Source organism: Orcinus orca, chromosome 11, assembly GCF_937001465.1.
Source record: "Orcinus orca chromosome 11, mOrcOrc1.1, whole genome shotgun sequence".
Taxonomy (NCBI): domain Eukaryota; kingdom Metazoa; phylum Chordata; class Mammalia; order Artiodactyla; family Delphinidae; genus Orcinus; species Orcinus orca.
The window spans coordinates 73,131,348-73,157,332 of record NC_064569.1 but is presented as its reverse complement, the minus strand read 5'-3'; the positions used below and the strand labels follow the sequence as shown (position 1 = coordinate 73,157,332).

Genomic DNA, 25,985 nt, shown 5'->3' with positions numbered 1-25,985 from the left:
ATTAGGCTTTCTTCTGGGTAGTTAAGTATAGCCTAGTTTCTGGATAATTTCAGAGTGAATATTATGAGGTCCTGTAACACATATAATAAGAACATGTGAAACATTTAAATTTAGTCCCCAAATGACCTGGAAACAATAGGTTTTTTTAGTTTTTTTTTTATTTTAATTTTTTTGGAGTATAGTTGATTTACAATGTTGTGCTAGTTTCAGGTGTACAGCAAACAGATTCAGTTATACATATATATACATTCATTCTTTCTTAGACAATTTTCTCATATAGATCATAGAACACTGAATAGAGTTCCCTGTGCTATACAGTAGGTCCTTGTTGGCCATCTATCTTATATCCCAAGCTCCTGATTTATCCCCCCCCACCCCACTTCCCCTTGGGTAACCATAAGTTTGTTTTTGAGATCTGTAAGTCTGTTTCTGTTTGTAAATAAGTTCATTTTTATCATTTTCTAAATTAGATTTTACAAAGGAGAGATATCATATGGTATTTGTCTTTCTCTCTCTGACTTACTTCAGTTAGTATGATAATCTCTAGGTCCATCCTTGTTGCTGCAAATGGCAATATTTCATTCTTTTTAATGGATGAGTAATATTTCATTGTACCACATCTTCTTTATCTATTCCTCTGTTGATGAATATTTAGGTAGCTTCCATGTCTTCACTATTGTAAACGGTGCTGTAATGAACATTGAGGTGCATGTGTCTTTTCAAATTATGGTTTTCTCCAGATACATGCCCAGGAGTGGAACTGCTGGATCATATGGTAGTTCTATTTTTAGATTTTTAAGGAGCCTTCATACTGTCCTCCATAGTGGTGGTACCAATTTACATTCATTCCAACAGTGTAGGACAATTCCCTTTTCTTCACACCCTCTCCAGCATTTGAAACAATAGTTTTTAATGTTCGTTTTACTCTTGCCAAGAAAAAGGAAGCGCACACACACACACACACACACACACACACACACACACACACACACAAAAGGGAGAGTAATTTCAAACAGTCCTGCCTGAAGCATCACAGTTAATTGATGCATACAACAAATATTTCTTGAGCATTTACTTCAAGAGAATTGGAATCATAAAAATTAGAAAAATGGAAAACTATTCATTCTTACTAAAAAAAAAAATGAGCTCTTAATCTAGTAGTGAAGTTGAACCACAAAAAAATTACAGCAGACAGGTGCAAGATCACAGCTAGAAACAAACTGTGACAAGTAGGGACAAGTATGAACACTGGAGCAAAGTACTCTTGAAGCACTGGGGAAACAAAAATTTTTTTCAGAAGAAGTAATAATTGACTATTTTTGTGGGAGGGGAGTTTTTGGCCCTTTGTATTTTCTCCTCTCTCCATAGGCAAGAAAAAACATCATGCCCAATCTTCTGTCTTTCTTTACCCATGTCTTGGCAACTTTTTAAGGAAAGAGCTATTAACCTTATTAATCAAATCCCAGAATATTCACTGGAACCTGCTTTCTAGTGGGGCAGTTCCTGAGTTGTAAAAGACATAAGACCATACTCATAGCCTACTCTTTCTTCCATTTCCTTCCTCTCACTTCCTGCTCCTGTGAGGTCAGCATGGGAACATGACCCCTCTCATCTAGACAGCTACTCTGATACTTCAGATATTCTAGATTCCACAAATGAAATTAGAAGCCCCTTTTATCTAGACTTAAACTATGTGCTAGTCACAAGTCACTAGAGATGAATGGATAGTGGAACAATAGAGGGTAATTTCCCAGAAATCAAAATAATCATATTTCCCCATTTGGCTATAATTTCTTATTCTCTCACTTTCTAATAGGGAACGTCAAGGAGGAGGACAAGTGGGTGTTTGGATTCAGGGATGAAACCACCCAAAACTCCATTGTCAAAACAGCTTGAGCTGAGTTTTAAATGATAAGGAGGATTTTCTAAGCAAGGGGTAGGAGGTGAGGGTGGGAGGTAGCTGGAACAGGCAGCATACGGAGAGCATTTGAGAGTGGAGCAAACAGCATCAGCAAAACTGTGATACAACTTAGATAGAGTAGAAGATAGTAAGGCTGGATGGGACTGGGTCCAGGTCAAGAAAAGTTTGGTTGTTATGCTAATATATTTGGCTTTTATTCAGCAGGAAGCAATTGAAGGAATTTAAACCAAAGAAAAAGATAATCAACTAGTCTCTTGAAAAAGTGTCTTTGACAGTTGTGTGGATAATCAATAGGAGAAAAATGAGAACAGCTAGGAGATAATTGTGGTAACCTAGGTAAAAGAAAACAGTGGTGCTATGGACTGAATGTATTCTCCCAAAATTCATATGTTGGAGCCCTAATGTCCAATATGATGATATTTGGGAGTGGGGTCTTTGGGAGATAATTAAATCATAAGGATAGAGCCTTCATGAATGGAATTAGCCCCTATAAGAAGAGACATGAGAGAGGGGTTCTCTCTCTCTGCCGTGTGAAGATACAGCAAGAAGGTAACTGTCTGCAAGCCAGGAAGAGAGTTCTCACTAGGAACTTGCTCTTGGACTTCCCAGCCTCCAGAACTCTGATAAATAAATTTCTGTTGTTTAAGCCACCTAGTCTATGGTATTTGTTATAGCAACCTGAGCAAACTAAAACAAGTGGCATGGGTGGGAAGAATGAAATTATTTGAGTATCTGATACGTGATGGAGTTGACTGATCTCAGCACTTCAAACCCATTTACCTTTTATTCCTCAAAATTACTGTGGAAAGATAAAATTACTATCTCATATTGACATAAAATAAGATAGTCAGGATTAGAACCCATGTCTGCCTCATTTCAACTCTTACTGTCTTTTCACACTGAACTGTCTTAAATGCCAGAGGGAATGAAGAAATTAATATAGGCGAAAGAGAAGCTAGGAGGTCAAAATAACGCAAAAAGTAATCTGACGCATTAGAGAGAGGATGAAAGAGGAGCCTTTGATTTGTGATTCAGACAATAAAATGAATGCAGGTTCTCATGGAAAAACCAAGTGGAGATGCCCAGTGTAGTTGGAAGTTGATATGGAGACTAGCAGAATGGCCTGTGCTAGAGTGTTCACATCACACAGAATAACATTGCCTAAGGAAAAGCAGATAGAAACATAAAATTAAGGATGATGTATCTGTCAGGTTCTACTCAGGAAAAAGAAATCACACCAGTTGTTTTGTTTATTATTATTTTTAATAGAGAGAAATTAATGTAAAGATTCTTAAATTAGTATTGAAGAACTGAAAATATCAAAGTGGAACAATATGGTAATATGGAGGTAGCAAAAGCCCAAAGTATCTACCAGCCCTAGGACTGTGAGGATGGGAGAATAAGTGGGAATTATTAAAATTTAGAAGCTTAGAGAAGGGGTCCTGAGGCACTGCTTCTCAGGCCTCTGAGCAGGGGTGTGTTTGGTGTCCCCAAAACTACCCTCACCCTTCATAATTCACTAGAAGGACTTGCAGGACTCAGAAGAGCTGTTATACTCAGAGTTGTGGTTCATTAAAGCCAAGCAATACAGATTAAAATCGATAAAGGGAAAAGGTGCATGAGGAGAAATCCCTGAAAAACCAAGTATAAATTTCCAGGTGTTCTCTCTATATAGAATCACACAGATGCACTAATTCTCTCTGCTATGATATTCAACAACATCTGTGAGGTGTTGACAACCAGAGAAGCTCATCTTACCTTGGGGTTATTGGATTATTGGTTACTGGGAGTCTTTAGTAGGTTTAATAATGCCCCCTAAAAAGTTAATGTCTAAGGCCTAACCCTTGGTACTTGTGAATGTGACCTTATTTGGAAATAAGGTCCTTGCAGATATAAGTAAGACTTCCAAGATAATACCATATTGGATTTAGGATAGGCCCTAAAACCAATGACTGGTGTCATTACAAGAAAAGGAGAGGGAACAGGGACACAGGGAAGAAGGCCACGTGAAGGCAGAGGCAGAGCTTGCAGTTAGGAAACCACAAGCCAAGGAATGCCAGGAACTACCAGAAGGTGGAAGAGTTGAAGAAGGATTCTTCTCTGGTGCCTTCGGAAGGACCATGGTCCTGCCAACATCTTGAGTTCAAACTTCTGGCCTCCAGAACTGTGAGAGAATCAATTTCTGTTGTTTTAAGCCACCCAATTTTTGGTAATTTTTTTTAAACAGCCTAAGGAAGCTTTTACAGATTTTGGCACCAAGAAGTGAGGTGCTGCTATAGCAAATACCTAAAAATGTGGAAGGTGGCTTTGGGATATGGTAATGGGTAAAGACTGGAAGAATTTTGAGGTACATGATTTAAAAAGCCTGTGTTGCTTTAAAGAGAAAGTTGGTGGATATATATATATTAAAGGTGTTTCTCTGAGAGCTCAGGAAGAAGTGAGGAGCATATAAAGCTGTCTCTGGTGAGATCTCAGAAGGAATGAGGAACATGGTACTGGAAACTGGAGGAAAGGTGATCCTTATAACAAAGTGGCAGAAAATGTAGCTGAATTGTATTCTGCTGTTGTGTGGAAAGCAGAACTGATAAGCAATGAACTTGAGTATATAGCTGAGTAAATTTCCAAGCAAAGTGTTGAAGACACAGCCTGATTTCTCCTTATTGCTTAAAGTAAAATGCAAGAGGAAAAAGATAAATTGAGAAAGGAACTTTTAAGCAAAAAGGAACCAGCACTTGATGATTTGGAAAATTTTCAGCCTGTCCAGATTGCAAAAGATGCTAAAGTGTGCTCTGGAGACAGGACCAAGGGTATGGCTGGACATATTTCTGCTAAGGAGATTAGGGGTGGGGCTCAGGGATCCAATCATACAGCTGAGCTGAAGTCAGGCACAGAGATGGAGTTATCCAGGAAAGATCTGTGGAAGAACCTCTTGTCTCACGGTGTGGATCCCCTGACACACATGGGAGAGCCATGGTTTTTGAGAATGCTGTATCACCAAAAACAGTCTCAGCTCAGAATGAAGGAGACAGAGATTAGATGAAATGAAGAAAGTCTATCACATTTCTGGAATTCTACAGGGAAAACAGACTGATAATCCTCCTGGGCTGCAAATGTGATATCCTTCAAGAAAACAGAAGAATGACTTAAAGGGCAGAGCCACCGTTCCTGAAGGGGCTGCCAAGAGCCCAGAGAACTGAGTCAACCCTTTTCTGCACAAGGGTGCACTGCTTGATTACTGCTGGTGTCTTGAACTCAAAGAAGAGTTCTAGGCCTCTGAGGAGAGGGCAACAACGAGTTGGTGCTAGAATCCCAAAGGGGCATATATAGGATTATTGTATTCATTTCTATTGCTGTGTAACAAATTACCACAAAATGAGCAGCTTAAACCAGCCCCTGTATATTAACTTACAGTTCTGTAGATTAAAGTATCTACTCAGAAGGCTACAAGGTGTTGGCCAGAGCTGTTATCTCATCTGAGTCTGAGGGTTGCCTTTCAAGTTCATTGGTTGCTGTCAGAATTCAGTTTCTTGCAGTCCTAGGATGGAGGTGCCTGTTGCCTTGCAGGCTGTCAACTGGGAGGCATTCTCAGATCCTAGGGACTGCCTTTATTCTTTACCATGTGACCCCTTTATCTTTAAGACCATCAATAGAGAATCACCATTGCATTAAATCCTTCTTAAGCTTCTAATCTTTCATGCCAGGGAGGACCATGTCATATTTTTAAAGATTCACCTGATTAAACCAGGTCCAACAACAATAGTCTCTCTATTTTAAGGGCAGCCTGTTGCCTTGCAGGCTGTCAACTGGGAGGCATTCTCAGATCCTAGGGACTGCCTTTATTCTTTACCATGTGACCCCTTTATCTTTAAGACCATCAATAGAGAATCACCATTGCATTAAATCCTTCTTAAGCTTCTAATCTTTCATGCCAGGGAGGACCATGTCATATTTTTAAAGATTCACCTGATTAAACCAGGTCCAACAACAATAGTCTCTCTATTTTAAGGGCAGCTGATTTGGGATCTTAATTACTTTTGCAAAATCCCTTCACAGCAGTACCTAGATTAATGTTTGCTTGAATAATTGGAGGAAGTGTGACATCAGGGGCTGGGAATTTAGAGGCCAACTTACAATTCTACCAACCACACCAAAAGTGTTAGAATAACTGCCAACTGTTGCTTCTGTGAGGAACCACCACTTCTAAGTGAAGAAGGTGTATTGCTGGGAGACCCTGGGAAGAACAAGAAAACAGGAAGTAAACAGCAACAGGACGCAAACAGGCAGAGGAATCCAAGGGAAAGAAGCAAGTCCCTTCCCCTCACATCAGCCTTCCAGTCTTCCCTAGTGCCCCCTACTGGCAGAGCGAAATGTGCCTTGCAAAGTCATGACCCCAGCTGGGGATAGTAGGGTGGGCTTGAAGCTGAGAGGCAATATTTAATAGTTTAATAACTGTCCCAGATGGTACTAAAGGGCACATCAGCAGTATTGGCCAAGTTGGAGAGGGGATGCAGGACAGGAAGAGTAGGATGTTTATGGCCAGCTGGGTGTGGAGGGAGAGTGTCAAAGGAACATCCAGAGAGCTAGAACAAGAACCAAGGTGATTGGGGGAATTACTGTTACCCAAACATGATCAGGGATTTTGTTGATCTAGATGTATTTTAACTATTTCTTTGCATTGCTGTAATGATCCAAAGTAACCCTAATTGTCATATTAAAATGGAAATAATTTGGAATGCTTTCTTTAGATTTCCCATATGACTTCAAGGTAGAAGGGTAATGTGTTTGTTTGTTTCTGTGTAAGAGATTCAGATGAGATGGATGTCCTCTGATCTGCACAAAACTAAAAGGGAATATAAAAAGTTGTGACAGAGATTAAAAGCCACTAGAAGCAGAAAGCAATGTTCGTTCCCAAATTCATTAGGAAGTAATGAAGAACGCTTTTTTGGAGGATGACAAATTGCCTTTAATTTTGTTACTTTATATAACAGTTTAGGGCAATAGTTTTTTGTTTTTTTTTTAAACATCTTTATTGGGGTATAATTGCTTTACAATGGTGTGTTAGGGGCAATAGTTTTTGAAGTTCAGACTGTGATTTTCAGAGGTTAATATACTTCCAAAAAACAATCAAAGCAGACAGAGAAGATGTGAGAAGGAAATTGAGAGACATGGGGTAATATCTAGGGAAGAGCACCATCATTTATTACTTCCACTTATTCAGTTTTTTTCAGTTATATTCTTAACCTGTAATAGAAGCACAAAACTAAAAAAAACAAACAAAAAAAGCTTTGCAAAGCCTACTTTTAATTCTAGAAATTAAACTTTAAAATGTGCATATGATGGTGTCACATTTACCTGGAGTTAAATGAATTCCTATTCTCTAGAACTTTTGGACACATGCAAGTAGAAACTTATAAATTTATATCCACTTTATCGTCTTCTTAATTGAAGAGGAGGTGATTTTTTTAAGGTAGTAATGTGATCTCTGATTATATAATCTGTCTTTCCAGGGACAAGTGCTGTAGGGATTAAAACCCACCATTAGAAGACTGATTGGAAAGAAAGCTGTTAGAAGAAAAATCAACAGTAAAGTCAGCAACAGATTAATTAATAATGTGATTGACATCCTAAATTTCTCATGCAGATTGTTAGAAATTAAGAAATTAAAGATTCTCATACTGCTTCTCTGATCTGGCCCCCACTGCTGCGTCATTGCCTGCTCCCTTTCCTAACAGAAATTAATCAATGCCAGCCATAGTAGCTTCTCTGCTCTTTCCAAATACACCTAGCAGGCTCCTACCTCAGGGCCTTTGTATCTGCTGTTAAAGATGCCTGGAACATTCCTAATTTCAGATCTCTATGTAAATGGCACTTCTACATTTAGCACTTGCCTGGTAATTCTGTATAAAATAGTCCCCCCATTTCTGTGCCTATCCCATCTTTCTTTATTGCTTCACCTGCTTTATTTTTCTTCATATGGGAATTCAGTACCCAACCCATAGCATAATTTTGTTTATTCATCTGTCTTTCTCTTCACTCTAAAGTGAAAGATCTAAGAGGGTAGGAACTTTTTTGTTTAGTTTATTGTTATATCCCTAGAACCTAAAACTATGCTTGACATTGAAAAACCTCTCAGTAAATATTTGCTGAAAATTGTTCACCTAATCATCATTATTATTTTGGCCTGTTTCAGTCTGTATTTCACCAGGATGAAATTTAATGCCTTGATGATTATAACATGAATAGCTTACATTTATTAAGGTCTTGCTGTGAAGGGAGCACTGGGGGAAGAACTTCACAAACATCTCAGTCCCTACAAGCCTGTGAAGCAAGTATTAGCATCCCCATTGTATAGATAAGGAAATAAAGCCAGAGAGAGATGGATTCACTTGCCCAAGGTCACTCCAACTTGCACAAAACTAAGCCAGGATCTCAGCCCAGTTCTGGCTGGCTCTCACCACTTACTTTGGGTACTCTTGCAGCTGAACTGAATTCTATCAAAAGCATATACAAATTCAACAATTTCTATCTTTCTTTGAGGCTGTATCCTATCCTACAGGTCTAAGTGATATGCTCCCTTTTTACCTCTCCTTCCCTCAGGGCTTTTGCTAGTTGATATGGCACATTTGTGTGATTTGAAAGGTCCTCTAGGTGGACCAACTAGAAAAAAGATGTCTCCACTGGGCAGCTCAGTCCTAGGAGCAGAAAACGCTTTTGTGCAAAGAAAAAGGTTCCTCTTTTCTCCAGGCTGACCTAGCCTCTCTCCAAGAAACATGAGTTGGTTAGTGTCACATGAGTTGGATTTCAGCACCCACTTGCCTCTAGGACTGATGCTCATTTACCCAGCACAAATGCACAACTTCCCATCATCTTCTTCCGCCTTTCCCCCTCGCTTAATCTGCTGTATCTACATTTACCTTTCTGTTTTTCACTTGAACACTCCAAGTGTGCTCCATCTTAGGTCCTATGCATTTGCTGCTCCCTTTGTTTGAGAAATCTCTTTCCCTACATATTCTCATAACTCATTTGGGCTCTGTGCAAATATCACTTCTCAAAGAAGCCTATGACTATCTTATATAAACATAACACACCATTATTTTTTTCTGCCTTATGCTCCTACCTTTTGTTTCCTTCATATTAATCACCACTATTTACTTGATACTAGGTATTAGGAATGCATCTAATTTTGGTGGGGGAGACATTCCCATTTGTTTTATGTGTGAAGACGCAGTTCTGCTAGCTCATTTTTCCTTCTGAATTGAAGTTAACTTATCTATGCAGGTGTCTGTGAGGTAATTTGACCTTCAGTTATTGCGAATACATCCTCTATGTTGTAAGTTGACCTCGGTTCTTTACTCATTAGCCTCGGACAGTTGAAATAAAGCAAATAATGTCTTCATCATAATTGCAATGTATTTGAATATAAGATATGTATATATTATAGAATATGCTTAGTTAATTTTTAATATCAATGTGTAAACATAAAATTTTAAATGCTCATCAGTGACTTTCAGATTACCCCCTTTAATCTCTCCACACTTTTAAAGATATTATTTTTCAAAGTTTTCATAAGAATAATTGAGAAAACAAATGACTGAAACATAGTAAGTGAACAATAAATTGAGTCCTGACTTTGTTCCCTAAAACCCACATACCCAAGCACACAAACACACACACACATATACACACACAGGACATAATATATACTTACATTTCAGTTGTCACAGACTATATTTCAGGAAAGGCTGGCTATTTTGCTTCAACGATTACAAGCCTGTGGTTAAAGTAAATGAATAAAAACAGAAATGTTGTCAGTTAAGCTCATATTTTTATTTCTTAGTATTTATCGTAAAGTTCCCAATTCTGTAATTCTTAATCACTCAATTTCTAACATCTTTAATTCATTGCTTATAGGTTTGTCCAGTGAGAACACAAAAATAGGTCTTTTGGAATCTCATAAAATCCATTCTTTATTTCTCACATTATAGTAGAAGGAATTTAAATTTAGTTCAAAATGATTTATCAACAGGTAGAAAAATATATGACAAATAATTTGCAGCATAGCATATATTTGTATCCAGTATACTTAAAAAGATAAAAACTCACAGTTTCACAATTTTGTAACCATAACAAATGTGACCAGGATAATTTTTTTCTTTTTAGATATAATGTAGCTTTTTCTATGATTTAAAATGATGAGAAAAAATATGCAGAATGAAGAACATTTGAGAAAATTTCTAGAAAAATAGCAAGTATTCTTCAGACCTCAAAAACATTTTGCAACTGCTGATGGACATTTAAATGATATTATTTCTCATATGTTTTCTGCAATCAAAATCTCTTTGATTAGCTGATTCTGAAATAAATGACAATTAGTCAATACTTCCATGATCTTTTAATTATTTAGAATTAAAAATGAATTTATGACCTCTGGTGCATGCTATATAGACTTTATAATTTTCTGTAGTTTACTCTATGATTCTAATGCATTATAAACTACAAACATGAATTATAAAGAGGTAACTTGGGGGAAGAAGATGAATGGAAAAAAGCAAGGCTCACAGTAGAACATAATTACAAAATCTTCATATACTCCCTAAATTAAAATTTATTCTCCTAACTTCAGCTATTACAGCAAGTCTCCATTAGAATTGTCCCTTTGCACATAAATATCCATATTACAATATACTTTATTATCATGAATAGTAAAGCCAAACTTACAAATTCTGTCTTGGTAGACAAAAGTCGAAACCTATTATAGCAAATATTTACTTGAGCTGAGACAAATAGGTAGGGATGAAAACAGAGGATCTTGGTCTCTACTGCAGATATAAATCAAACCAGATATTTCTTTTTGTTTCTGGTTGCAAAGGTAAAGAAAATCTGCATTTCATTTCAGACAGCCAATAAACAAAACTCTTATTTTAATGATTGAGACTTATACATGTATTATATTTATTATATATTAAATAGATATTATATACAATAGTCCCCCCTTATTGGTGGGGGATACATTCCAAGAGACCCAGTGGATGCCTGAAACTGCAGATAGTACTAAACTCTGATTTTCGTTCATGTCCTCCACTCACAAGTTTAATGCTTTTTTTCCATCTTAACTCAGCACTTGTTATGCATTGTGGCTGTAACTTTTGTAGTTTGAGGTGCAACCACAAAACTAGCACAGATTTCTTTTTCTTTTTCACAGTTTCACATACAGAAGATTTGTTCTTAATGTAGATCTTTGCAACTCAGTATTGGATATTTTTCTTTCCTTGTTAATAGAGAACTTTCACCTCTTCACTTAAAGGCTTCTCTTATGGCTTCTCTTTGGCACACCCAAATTGCCAGAATCACTACTCTTGCACTTTGGGACCATTATTAAGTAAACTTGAGCACAAGCACTGAGATACTGTGACAGTTGATCTGATAAGTGACTAAGATGGGATAAGCTGGACAAAGGGATGATTCACATCCCAGGAAGGATGGAACGTGACATTGGAGATTACATGCCAGTACTCAGAACAGCTTGAATTTTAAAATGTATGAATTGTTTATTTCTGGAATTTTCCATTTAATATTTTTGGACTGTGGTTGATCTAGGGTAACTGAAAACACAGAAAGCAAAACTGCAGATAAGGGAGGACAAGTGTACATACCACATATACTGTATATACTGTATATGTAAACTTCTGTTACATATAAATGTAATATATTTAAGTATATGTATTATATAATTTTATATATATATTATACTTCTGTAATATAAGATACCCCAAAACAGAGTGGCTTAAATATGATAGATATTTATTTTTATCTCATATGGTAGTTCAGAGATGTGCAGAGTGTAGTTTAGTTCCACAAGGTTTTCAGGGACACCGTCCCTCTATCTTGTGGCTCCATCATCATGGACATTGTCTTTACAAAGTGGAAGCAAAGTGCAAACTGGAAGCTGACAACTTTCACATTCCTGTTCTACCCTATGAGAAGAGAAAGAGAAGTTTCAGGAGAAAAACACCATATCTTTAAGCAGATTCATTGGAAGTTGTAAACATCAGTTATGCATGCACATACCAAATGCAGGCACAAGCCTCACCTAGCTGCAACACTGACTAAAAAATGTCTGTAGCACAGTGGTCATATGTCTGTAATAACTTGAAAGATTCTATTACCAAAAGAAAAGGGGAAATGGAGACTGCTCATCTATGTGTTCTCTCTCTCCCTTTCTCTCTCTCTCGTTTTCTCTCTCTCTCTCTCTCTCTCTCTATATATATATGCGTATATATATATGTATATATATGTGTGTATATATATGCGCATATATATGTGTATATATATATATATGTGTGTGTGTGTATATATATATATATATATATATATACACACACTCCAAATCAAGACTTAGCCAGTGAGATGAAACAAGGGTTTTAACCACCTAGAAAAACAAAAGCAGCTTCAAATTAATAAGTCATAAATTTTGTTCTAAATGTAGAAAGTATGGATTTCATTTGAAAAGGCATATCTTAAATTCTTAAATTGTGAGTAGGAAGAGAGAGCTAGGACCTAAAATCCCTGAGGGGCCAAACATGTTCTACACCGTTTATTCAAGCTGTCTGTCATTGAGCAGTATGGCAGATGGAGAGAACTTTTTCTTATCTGAAACATATAATACCAACACTGGGATTTTGTGAGTGTTAGCTAGAACTGATTTACAAAAACACATGATATATGTATAATGTATTTACCCAACACAATGCCTGGCACATATTAGGTATCTTATAAATGATAATGGCTGTCATTAGTGTTACTTTAAAAATTTACTTAAGAATTACATTACCAGTCATTGGTATTTAGTGATGAATGCACAGACAAAACAAACATCCTGGTACTCAGGGAGCACTCAGAGTCCAGGGATAATGCTAATCAGAGAAGTAAACAATTTTAATAATATGTAATAAAAATTACCATAAATTTAAGCTCACAATGCTATGTTGTCTCAAAGGAAAGTTACCCACTCAGCGAAATTTGTGTGTGTGTGTGTGTGTGTGTGTGTGTGTGTGTATAAAGTCCACCAGCTCTATTAGTACCATACTTTTAAAATATTTCTTTGAATATTTTTTTAACTTATAGTGAGAAAGTAAAAGTACTGATATCAGTGATAACACAATTGAGTGAAAGACTAAAATGATGAAGCATATCAACTCACTAACATTTAGCATGAATCTGACATTCATATGCTATATATTAGTTCACTCTGTGCTAACATTAAAAGAAAATAACATTTAAAAACAAATTAACAATGCTGGATATATAACATCAAAAATAGTAGCTAAAACATGAACTCTCATGTAGGAGGATAAGCAGATAAGGTCCAGAAATTGAAGGATCACAATAAAGAAAATGCAGAGCTACTACCTAAGTATAGTGATCAACATTAAACTGTTTCTATTATACAAAGCAGAAAGAAAGGCGTTCACAGGTTCACAGAAATTTGATAGAAATAACAGCATATCACTGATTCTCTATATCAAGAAGTAAAGGCATATATTCAGTATCCCTGCCCAGATTTCCAGAAGAGTTAATAAACCACTCTTGAATCAACATCAAAATAACCTGCTCTATCTCCTGCAAAAGTTCCTTCTAAATTCCTTGCCAAATCACCATCAGTAAATCTTTCTGCTCAACATTAAAATCAGTTTCTTCTGTCTACTGAGAAAGTTAAGGTAACTAAACTACAAGGTAAAAAGTTATTTTTGACAATCATTTTCACTGTGTATATTCAATACTTAGCCTAATTTACTGTATTAAAATAATACATAAATCATATAATATTCATTATAGGCAGGCTTCAGCGATATTGCATGTCCACAGTATTTCAGACCACCACAATAAAGTGAATGTCTCATGAATTTTTTTTGCTTCCCAGGGAAGATAAAAGTTATGTTTATACTATACTCTAGTCTCTTAAGTGTGCAATAGCATTATGCCTAAAAAAACAATGTACATATCTTAATTTAAAACTACTTTATTGCTAAAAATTACTAACCATTATCAGAGCCCTTAGCGAGTAACATCAAAGATTACTGATCACAGATCACCATAACAAATATAATAATAATAATAGTTTGAATTATTATAAGAATTACCAAAATGTGACACAGAGACATGAAGTGAGCAAATGCTGTGGGAAAAAATGGCGCCAATAGACTTGCTTGATGCAGGGTTGCCACAAAATTTAACTTGTAAAAAACACTCTATCTGCAAAGCACAATAAAACAAAGCATAATAAAACAGATATGCTGGTATTTAACCAACCATGATCACAATAACTAGGTATTTTATCATATATTTCAGCTGTTGAGGAATGGAAGTGTCCTTACCGCTCAACTCTTGTAGATTTTACTTTCATAGATGTTCTTACATTAAAACAGTAAATATTTCTTATGAATGTACATACATATACTCACATTTTCAATGAATAGTTATCAAGCGCCAGGTGGAACACCTAGCTTCAGACACTAAACTAGATCCTCAGGTTAGAGGGGTGAATGTTATAGACATAGTTCCAGCTTTCATGGAATCAATACCAAAGAGTGGCATGAGATAATCAAGAAAAAATAAAACCTAGAATAATTAAAACCAACACCTACATGGTTGAGGAGTTCAGCTCTAGCCCAAAATCCTCAATGTGATCTTTCAAGCCCAACCATAGGCAATTCCAAAGATCTTACCCAGCAGGCTTCATGGGGGAAAGCTGTCCTCCCCACATCAGACTTGGTGCAAAGACACTGCATTGCAGTCTCTAGAGGGAGTTGCATTCAAGGACACAGTCTCCCCTGGTTGTGGCCACGCTCTTCCTTATATCTGTGTTCTTAGCCCAGGAGCCTCCATTCCAAAGCCTGCTTATTGAGGGACCATCAGCCATGGCCTTTCTTAGGCATCTTTGCTGAGACCACGTTATGGCAGACGGGTGGTGGCAGGGTGGGTTTAAAACACTTCTCCACTCTGACTCAGTATTAAGTACTTTGCCACTCCTAGCCCTTCCCACTGTCTCTACTCCACCCCAGCTAGCTCCCTGGGACCATAAAGTAACAAGAGCCTTTTTTCAGGGCTCCCTCTACAATGAAGGGATCCTTCCCCACTCCCCATCTTTTTCTGTTCTAATACATCTGACCCTTGCTTGACACTGTTCCATGTGGAACAATAGAACATAACGGGGGCTAGCATTTTTAGTCTCTTGCTTATACTCTCATAATTAAGTGACTAGAGTTTTGATTGTGACTTTCATTTTGGCTTGTCTTAACCACCTGGATACATGGCAGCTCAGGTCTCTCCAGCTCAGCTCTTAACAACACAATGTTTTGTTGGCTACAGACCTTCTGCATATGTTAAGGAATCTCATCTTTACAGCCTCCCCAGAAAAGTAAATTAGGCACAAAGAGGTTAAGTGGCTCCCAACGATCATCCAGCTGATAAGAGATTGAGCCATGGTATAAGGCCAAGCAGTAGGGCTCAAGGGCCTGAACTATAAATAAGCTCCATGGATGTATGGCCATTCAGAAAGTGATGGAAGCCATGAAGAAAATATAACAAGAAGAAATAAGCAACATTATAGACAGTGGTTCGGGAATGGCTCTCTGAGGATGTGACTTTTAGCTAAGATATGAATAACAGGAAGAAACTGAGACTGAGAAGATATGGAAGAGGAAAGTTCCAGGCTGAGGGAAGTAGAAAAGGCCTTAAACAGAACAATCTAGTGTGCTTTGGGCACTGAAGGCAGGAGGTGTGTCTGGAGCATGGAAGCATGCCATAGGGGTGGCAGACAAGTTGGAGAGTTGGGAAGTCACCGATTATGGAGGGCTTTGAAAGTCATTGGTAAGAGTTTGATTTTATTCTAAGTGTAATGGGAAATCATCAGTGAGTTTACACAGGGAGTATCGTGCATGATACCTATTTTTAAAAAGATTATACTGACTGCTGTGAGTAAATGGATTGAATAGAGAAAAATTGGAAGTAGGGACATCAATGAAATTAGTCAGGAAGAGGCAAAAAGAAGATGCACATTTCAGGCAGAAGAAATGCCACAGAAAAAGGCAAAAAGTTGATAGAAAGCATGGGGACCTGAAGGAGGTACAAGTCCTAAAGAATTACTAAATTATTGGGTGCAAGTTGGTGAGCGACTATTTGGGGAGGCTGAGAAATTCATCAGCGTGCATCCAAACCTTACCCAAGCCTTGATAAGGAGTCTGGACTAAGAACAATGGCAGCTCATTGCTATTTAAAAGAAAAGGTTTCTCATTCACAAGTCAAATCTACCTCTTAGAAAGGGGTAGAGAAAATGAGAATATACAGGCAAATGGTATAGCATATCCCTAATCCCATAGCCATCCTACAGGCAACTTCTTGTAAATAGGACATTACCATCTCTTGCCCAGAACACCTGAAGACCATAGACTGGCAGGTCTGCTCCACCGAGACAACCACATAATCCTGACCTAGCCTAGCAGGTTATTAAACGTAGGTGACGTGTACCATGTACCTGACTGCCATTAAACTGAGAGTCTGGCTTTCCTGAGGCAAACTTTGCACTCTTGTGTCTGTGGAGTTTCAGACTCATTTCTAATCCCCGTCATGTTTGTGTAGGCCCTAAAGTAAGATCTCTGTCTAGATTTCCCAACTACATTTGCTTCTCCTACTGAGATAGAAGTATTGCAAACTCCAGGTAGCAAGGAAAGAGTCTGGCCCCTGACCTTCCTCTCAAAGGGCTGCAGATTCTACACATGAGTATCCTCATTTTTTTCAGAAGACTTTCTTCAAAAACCACTGTGAAATCACAGTGCTATCCCCGATTGCATATATCTATTCACCGTTTGGATACTCTGGTTACTTTGTACTCTTCAACCCCAAATCAGTCTCTTTATGCAGCCCCAGATACCTGTAAGCAAGCCCATAATTCCCTCTCCCCATGACCTACCTGTGACTCCCAGCATTTTAAACAGCAATACCTCTCAATCCATTTTATTAACCTGGTAGCTTTGGGGAATAAAGTTCTAAAGTAGGTCCAATCCCTTTCCCTTTAACCAAGAACCCATTCCATTTCCTGGACGTTTTGTGACTTTTAGTTACCACAGACTTTGTTATTGCTGACTAGTTTATGTTTATATACTGTAAAATAATCAGCATCTCCATGTAACCATAAGAAAAAAAATCAAACAAATCCCAATTAAGAGACATTTTTAAAAATACTTAACCAGTACTTCTCAAAACTGTCAAGATCATTAAAAATAAGGAGAAATCTCAGAAACTGGTCACAACCAAGAGGATCCTAAGGAGACATGACAGTTAGATGTATTGTGGTATCCCAGATGGGATTCTGAAACAGAAAAAGGACATTAGGGAAAAAATGAGGAAATGTGAATAAACGATGGACTTCAGTTAAATAATAATTATCAATATTGGCCCATTAATTGTGACAAATGTACTATACTAATATAAAATGTTAATTAGAGGAAAACTGGATGTAGGGTATATAGAAGCTCTCTGTACTAGCTTTGCAATAATTCTGTAAATCTGAAACTGTCTTTAAATTAAAATCTATTTTAAAATAAGCAGTTAGGACAATGGCCATATATTCTACTTTATTCCAGAAATTATGCTCCTTGCCATAACTTTTCAAACCTCCTTTTTATTTCTTTGGTTAAATTCAACTCCCTCGTTTCTTTGAAAGATATATAAAGATCTCCCCTTTTTTCCTGAACAGATTGATGAGATTATTTAAGGTCAGGTTATCTAAATATTAGGACTGGCTTCATTTGGAGTTGAAAGGAGAACACTTAAAATCATTTTTAATTATTTATTCCTGAAGTTTCTGATTCTTCCTTTTATATATTGATTTACATGAGTACAAGTGACCATCCTGAATGCTTAATTAAGGTATTATTATGCTTCCTTTCTCTATCTTCGAAATGCATCTTTTCAATTGACCCATTTTCCATCATCTAAGCACCTGAAGAAAGAAGATAATGTTCTCACCTTTGACAGTAATGATAATGGAGCATATGGAAGATAGGAAAAATAGAAGCTCCACCACTCAGTAGCTTTTTGACCTTGTACAACCTCTGCAACTTAGCTTGCTCCATCTCTAAAGCAGAAATAGTACTAGTAATGAACTCATATATATGGTGAGGGTTAAGTGAGATAATGTATTTAAAATGCTTAGCGTAGGACCTACCACATAAGTTCTCAATAAATGGTAGCTATTGTTTTTAGGGCTGTGGTCTCCTCTGAGCCTATATACGACAGAGAAGGCAAACCACCTGTCATGGAGCAGTAAAACATAAAAGTCCGGGTCCTCCTAAACTGGGAGAACAAAACGAGAAAATAGAGAAAAGGATTTCCTGTACATGGATAAGGGAATGATGGTGATGTGCAAAGTCAAGGAAGCAGATGGAAGCATAGAGCACCTTGGCTTTTCCTACAGCTTTATAATGTCTCTGCAATGTATGATGACTATTACCAAGTCACTACCTCTTCATACGTGTAAAGAGGTCACCAAAGTGGTGGTTTTGAATTTAAGAGAATTTCATTATTGTCGAGACCTACTCTGATCTCTAGGGGAGACAAAAAAAGGGGGAAATAAAATGTCATTATCTTACCCACAGTTATCTCTGGAGACCACACACAAAAATGAGTAAATAAGTATTTGTTGAATAAATTTATCCTTATAAGGCAACAAAACTGTATTTTTATTAACATTGTGTATATGACATGCATTCTATATATCTCATCTTGTTTACTGTTCACTACAAACCAATAAGATAGCTTTGCATCACTTTCAGTTTAGAAAGATAAAGTAAAACACGAAATTCTATAGCATGTCCAAAGGCACACAGCTAGGACAAACGGTTGGATGCCAGGTCTCTCTAACTCCAGATCAACATTTGAAACTTACTCCTCGTGCAGGCACTAGAGGTAATAGTGCATAAGATATAATCCCTGCACTCAATGAGCTGAGAGTCCAGTGAGGAATACAGATAGGGTAAGTGAAGTGCAGGTCTGTGGGATAACAGGGGTCGAAGCTCTAACACAGAGACAATTATTCAGTATTCATGGCTCACATCAAAGCACATTTTCCCACTTGGTTCAGATATGTGAGATCCTCTCTTTTTTTTTTTTTTTTTACATATTTATTGGAGTATAATTGCTTTACAATGTTGTGTTAAATTCTGTTGTATAACAAAGTGAATGAGGTATATGTATAAATATATCCATATCCCCTCCCTCTTGCGCCTCCCTCCCACCCTCGCTATCCCACCCCTCTAAGTGGTCACAAAGCACCTAGCTGATCTCCCAGTGCTATGCAGCTGCTTCCCACTAGCTATCTATTCTACATTTGGTAGTGTATATATGTCAATGCTACTCTCTCACTTCATCCCAGGTTACCCTTCCCCCACCCACCATGTCCTCAAGTCTCTACATCTGCATCTTTATTCCTGTCCTGCCCCTAGGTTCTTCACAACCACTTTTTTTTTTTTTTTTTTTTTTTAGATTCCATATATATGTGTTAGCATACGGTATTTGTTTTTCTCTTTCTGACATTTCACTCTGTATGACAGACTCTGGGTCCATCCACCTCACTACAAATAACTCAATTCCGTTTCTTTTTATGGCTGAGTAATATGCCATTGTATATATGTGCCACATCTTCTTTATCCATTCATCTGTCGATGGACACTTACGTTGCTTCTATGTCCTGTCTATTGTAGATAGTGCTGCAATGAACATTGTGGCACATGTCTCTTTTGTATTATGGTTTTCTCAGGGTATATGCCCAGTAGTGGGATTGCCGGGTCATATGGTAGTTCTATTTGTAGTTTTTTAAGGAACCTCCATACTGTTCTCCATAGTAGCTGTATCAATTTACATTCCCACCAACAGTGCAAGAGGGTTGCCTTTTGTCCACACCCTCTCCAGCGTTTATTGTTTGTAGATTTTTTGATGATGGCCATTCTGACAGATGTGAGGTGATACCTCATTGTGGTATTGATTTGCATTTCTGTAATGATTAGTGATGTTGAGCATCCTTTCATGTGTTTGATGGCAATCTGTATATCTTTTTTGGAGAAATGTCTATTGACATCTTCTGCCCATTTTTTGATTGAGTTGTTTGTTTTTGTTGATATTGAGCTGCATGAGCTGCTTGCATATTTTGGAGATTAATTCTTTGTCAGTTGCTTCATTTGCAAATATTTCCTCCCATTCTGAGGGTTGTCTTTTTATCTTGTTTATTGTTTCTTTTGCTGTGCAAATGCTTTTAAGTATCACTAGGTCCCATTTGTATATTTTTGTTTTTATTTCCATTTCTCTAGGAAGTAGGTCAAAAAGGATCTTTCTGTGATTTATGTCATAGAGTGTTCTTCCTATGTTTTCCTCTAAGAGCTTTATAGCATCTGGCCGTACATTTAGGTCTTTAATCTATTTTGAGTTTATTTTTGTGTATGGTGTTAGGACATATTCTAATTTCATTCTTTTACATGTAGCTGTCCAGTTTTCCCAGCACCACTTATTGAAGAGGCAGTCTTTTCTCCATTGTATATGCTTGCCTCCTTCTCAAAGATAAGGTGACCATATGTGTGTGGATTTATCTCTGGGCTTTCTATCCTGTGCCATTGATCTCTAGTTCTGTTTTTGTGCTAGTACCATACTGTCTTGATTACTGTAGCCTTGGAGTATAGTCTGAAGTCAGGGAGCCTGATTCCTCCAGCTCTGTCTTTCCTTCTCAAGATTGCTTTGGTTTTTCGGGGTCTTTTGTGTTTCTATGCAAATTGTAAAAATTTTGTTCTTGTTCTGTGAAAAATGGCATTGGTAGTTTGATAGGGATTGCATTGAATCTGTAGATTGCTTTGGGTAGAATAGTCATTTTCACAATGTTGACTCTTCCACCCCAAGAACATGGTATATCTCTCCATCTATTTGTATCATCTTTAATTTCTTTCATCAGTGTCTTATAATTTTCTGCATTCAGGTCTTTTGTCTCCTTAGGTAGGTTTATTCCTAGGTATTTTATTCTTTTTGTTGCAATGGTAAATGGGAGTGTTTCCTTTATTTCTCTTTCAGATTTTTCATCATTAGTGTATAGGAATGTGAGCGATTTCTGTGCATTAATTTTGTATCCTGCTACTTTACCAAATTCATTGATTAGCTCTAGTAGTTTTCTGGTAGCATCTTTAGGATACTCTATGTATAGTATCATGTCATCTGCAAATAGTGACAGTTTCACTTCTAATTTTCCAATTTGGATTCCTTTTATTTTTCTTCTCTGACTTCTGTGGCTATAACTCCCAAAACTTGTTGAATAATAGCGGTGAGAGTGGGCAACATTCTCTTGTTCCTGATCTTAGAGGAAATGGTTTCAGTTTTTTCACCATTGAGGATGATGCTGACTGTGGGTTTGTCATATATGGTCTTTATTATGTTGAGGTTGGTTCCCTCTATGCCCACTTTCTGTAGAGGTTTTATCATAAATGGGTGTTGAATTTTGTTGAAAGCTTTTTCTGTATCTATTGAGATTTTCATATGGTTTTTATCCTTCAGTTTGTTAATATGGTGTATCACATTGATTGATTTGCATATATTGAAGAATCCTTGCATTCCAGGGATAAACCCCACTTGATCATGGTGTATGATCCTTTTAATGTGCTGTTGGATTCTGTTTGCTAGTATTTTGTTGAGGAATTTTGCATCTGTGTTCATCAGTGATATTAGCCTGTAGTTTTCTTTTTTTTATGACATCTTTTTCTGGTTTTGGTATCAGGGTTTTGGTGGCCTCATAGAATGAGTTTGGGAGTGTTCCTCTCTCTGCTATATTTTGGAAGCATTTGAGAAGGATAGGTGTTAGCTCTTCTCTAAATGTTTGCTAGAATTCACCTGTGAATCCATCTGGTCCTGGGCTTTTGTTTGTTGGAAGATTTTAAATCACAGTTTCAATTTCAGTGCTTGTGATTGGGTTGTTCATAATTTCTGTTTCTTCCTGGTTCAGTCTCAGAAGGTTGTGCTTTTCTAAGAATTTGTCCACTTCTTCCAGGTTGTCCATTTTATTGTCATATAGTTGCTTGTAGTAATCTCTCATGATCCTTTGTGTTTCTGTAGTGTCAATTGTTCCTTCTCTTTCTTCATTTCTAATTCTGTTGATTTTAGTCTTCCCCCCTTTTTTTCTTGATGAGTGTGGCTAATGGTTTATCAATTTTGTTTATCTTCTCAAAGAACCAGCTTTTAGTTTTATTGATCTTTGCTATTGTTTCCTTCATTTCTCTTTCATTTATTTCTCATCTGATCTTTATGATTCCTTCCTTCTACTAACTTTGGGCTTTTCTTGTTCTTCTTTCTCTAGTTGCCTTAGGTGTAAGGTTAAGTTGTATATTTGAGATTTTTCTTTTTTCTTGAGGTAAGATTGTATCGCTATAAACTCCCCTCTTAGAACTGCTTTTGCTGCATCCTGTAGGTTTTGAGTCATCGTGGTTTCATTGTCGTTGGTTTCTAGGTTCTTTTGATTTCCTCTTTGATTTCTTTAGTGATCTCTTGGTTATTTAGTAGCGTATTTTTTAGCTTCCATGTGTTTGTAGTTTTTACAGATTTTTTTTCCCGTAATTGATATCTAGTCTCATAGTGTTGTGGTTGGAAAAGACACTTGATACGATTTCAGTTTTCTTAATTTACCAAGGCTTGATTTTGACCCAAGATATGGTCTATCCTGGAGAATGTTCCATGAGCACTTGAGAAGAAAGTGTATTCTGTTGTTTTTGGATGGAATGTCCTATAAATATCAATTAAGTCCATCTGGTTTAATGTGTCTTTTATTATTTTTTTTCATTTATTGATTATTTATTTTTGGCTGCGTTGGTTCTTTGTTGCTGTGTGCGGCCTTTTAAATAATTGCAGCGAGCAGGGGCTACTCTTCATTGCGGTGTGTGGGCTTCGCATTGGGTTGCTTCTCTTGTTGCAGAGCACGGGCTCTAGGCACACAGGCTTTGGTAGTCGTGGCACTCGGGCTCAGTAGTTGTGGCATGCAGGCTCTAGAGCGCAGGCTCAGTAGTTGTGGTGCACAGGCTTAGTTGCTCCACAGCATGTGGAATCTTCCCAGAGCAGGGCTCAAACCCGTGTCCCCTGCATTGGCAGGAGGATCCTTAACCACTGCACCAGCAGGGAAGCCCTAATGTGTCTTTTAAATCTTGTGTTTCCTTATTTATTTTCATTTTGGATGATCTGCCCATTGGTGAAAGTGGGGTGTGAAAATCCCCTACTATTATTATGTTACTGTTGATTTCCTCTTTTATGGCTGTTAGCATTTGTCTTATGTATTGAGGTGCTCCTGTGTTGGGTGCATAAATATTTACAAGTGTTTTATCTTCTTCTTGGATGGATCCCTTGATCATTATGTGGTGTCCTTCTTTGTCTCTTGTAATAGTCTGCATTTTCAAGTGTATTTTGTCCGATATGAGTATTGCTACTCCAGCTTTCTTTTGATTTCCATTTGAGTGGAATATCTTTTTCCATCCCCTCACTTTCAGGCTGTATGTGCCCCTAGGTCTGAAGTGGGTCTCTTGTAGACAGCATATATACGGGTCTTGTTTTTGTATCTATTCAGCTAGCCTGTGTCTTTTGGTTGGAGCATTTAATCCATTTACACTTAAGGCAGTTATCAATATGTATGTTCCTGTTACCATTTTCATAATTGTTTTGGGGTTTTTTTTTGTGGGTCTTTTCTTTCTCTTGTGTTTCCTGCCTAGAGAAGTTCCTTTAGCATTTGTTGTAAAGCTGGTTTGGTGGTGCTGAATTCTCTTAGCTTTTGCTTGTCTGTAAAGGTTTAATTTTCCATTGAATCTGAATGAGATCCTTGCTTGGTAGAGTAATCTTGGTTGTAGGTTTTTCCCTTTCATCCCTTTAAATATGTCTTGCCAGTCCCTTCTGGCTTGCAGGATCTCTACTGAAGGATCAGCTTTAACCTTATGGGGATTCCCTTGTATGTTATTTGCTGCTTTTCCCTTGCTGCTTTTAATATTTTTCCTTTGTTTTTAATTTTTGATAGTTTAATATGTTTCTCCTTGGATTTATCCTGTATGGGACTCTGCGCTTCCTGGACTTGATTGACTATTTCCTTTCCCATGTTAGGGAAGTTTTCGACTTATAATCCTTTCAAATATTTTCTCAGACCCTTTCTTTTATTCTTCTTCTTCTGGGACCCCTATATTTTGAGTGTTGGTGTGTTTAATGTTGTCCCAGTGGTCTCTGAGACTGTCCTCAATTCTTTTCATTCTTTTTTCATTATTCTGCTCTGTGGGAGTTATTTCCACTATTCTATCTTCCAGGTCACTTATCTGTTTTTCCGCCTCAGTTATTCTGATATTGATTCCTTCTAGAGAATTTTTAATTTCATTTATTGTGTTGATCATCATTGTTTGTTTACTCTTTAGTTCTTCTAGATCCTTGTTAAACGTTTCTTGTATTTTCTCCATTCTGCTTCTGAGATTTTGGATCATCTTTACTAAATTCTATTTCAGGTAGACTGCCTATTTCCTCTTCATTTGTTTCATCTGGTACTTTTTTTTACCTTGCTCCTTCATCTGCTGCATATTTCTCTGTCTTCTCATTTTGTTTACCTTAATGTGTTTAGGGTCTCTTTTTCACAGGCTGCCGGTTCGTAGTTCCTGTTATTTTTGGTGTCTGCCCCCAGTGGGTGGGGTTGGTTCAGTGGCTTGTTTAGGCTTCCTGGTGGGGGAGACTGGTGCCTGTGTTGTGGTGGGTGGGGCTGGATCTTGTCCTCTGGTGGGCAGGACCGTGTCCAGTGGTGTGTTTTGGGGTTTTTGTGAACTTAGTATGACTTTAGTCAGCCTCTCTGCTAATGGGTGGGGTTGTGCTCCTGTCTTGCTAGTTGTTTGTCATGGGGCGTCCAGCACTGGAGCTTGCAGGCCGTTGGGTGGAGTTGGGTCTTAGTGTTGAGACGGAGATCTCTGGGAGAGCTCTTGCCGATTAATATTACGTGGGGCTGGGAAGTCTCTGGTGGTCCAAAGTCTTGGACTCGGCTCTGCCACCTCAGAGGCTCTGGCCTGACACCCAGCCAGAGCATGAAAACCCTGCCAGCCATGTGGCTCAGAAGAAAAGGAAGGAAAAAACAAAAACTGACAGAACCCCAAAACAAATGTTAAAGCAAACTAAACAGATAAAAATCACACAAGGAAACATACCCACACACACACACACTCAAAAAAGAAAAACAAAAAAACCAAGAAAACAAAAACAAACAAACAAAACGAACCCACAGAACCCTAAGACAAATGGTAAAAGCAAACCTCAACAGACAGAATCACACAAACATACACACACAGTCACAAAAAGAGCAAAAAGAAAAAAATAAAGGAAGAGCACAACAAAACCAATAAACAAATCCACCAATGATAACAAGCACTAAAAACTAAACTCAGATAAAGATATAACCGAAAACAAATCAGAAGCAGAATTCAAACCCCAAGTCAGCATTTGCTCCCAAAGTCCACCGCCTCAATTTTGGGAACATTTTTTGTCTATTCAGGTATTCCACAGATGCAGGGTTCATCAAGTTGATGGTGGGGATTTAATCCACTGTTCTTGAGGCTGCACGGAGAAATTTCCTTTTCTTTTCTTTTTTCACACAGCTCCTGGCATTCAGCTTTGGTTTTGGCCCCGCCTGTGCATGTAGGCCGCCCTCACGTGTCTGAGGTTAAAGCAGCAGCTGATTAGGGCCCTCTTGCTCACTCAGGCCAGGGAGAGGGAGGGATGTGGTAGTCATAATTGGAATGCAGGGCGAGCCTGCAGAGGCAAAGGCCAGTGTGACGTTGCAACAGCCTGAGGCATGCCGTGTGTTCTCTCAGGGAAGTTGTCCCTGGATCAGGGTACCCTGGCAGTGGCATGCTGCACAGGCTCCTGGGAGGGTGGGGTAGTGACCTGCACTTGCACACAGAACCCTTGGTGACAGCAGCGGCAGCAATAGAAGTCCGTGCCTGCCTCTGGGGTCCGAGATGAAAGCCATGGCTTGCAC

At 37.8% G+C, this 25,985-nt stretch overlaps 1 long non-coding RNA gene across 1 annotated transcript in view; it reads left to right on the top strand.

Moving 5' to 3' along the window:
- Positions 1–25,985, top strand: part of LOC125960539 (uncharacterized) — a 64,008-nt gene that overhangs the window by 9,141 nt on the left and 28,882 nt on the right. The window lies entirely within an intron of this gene.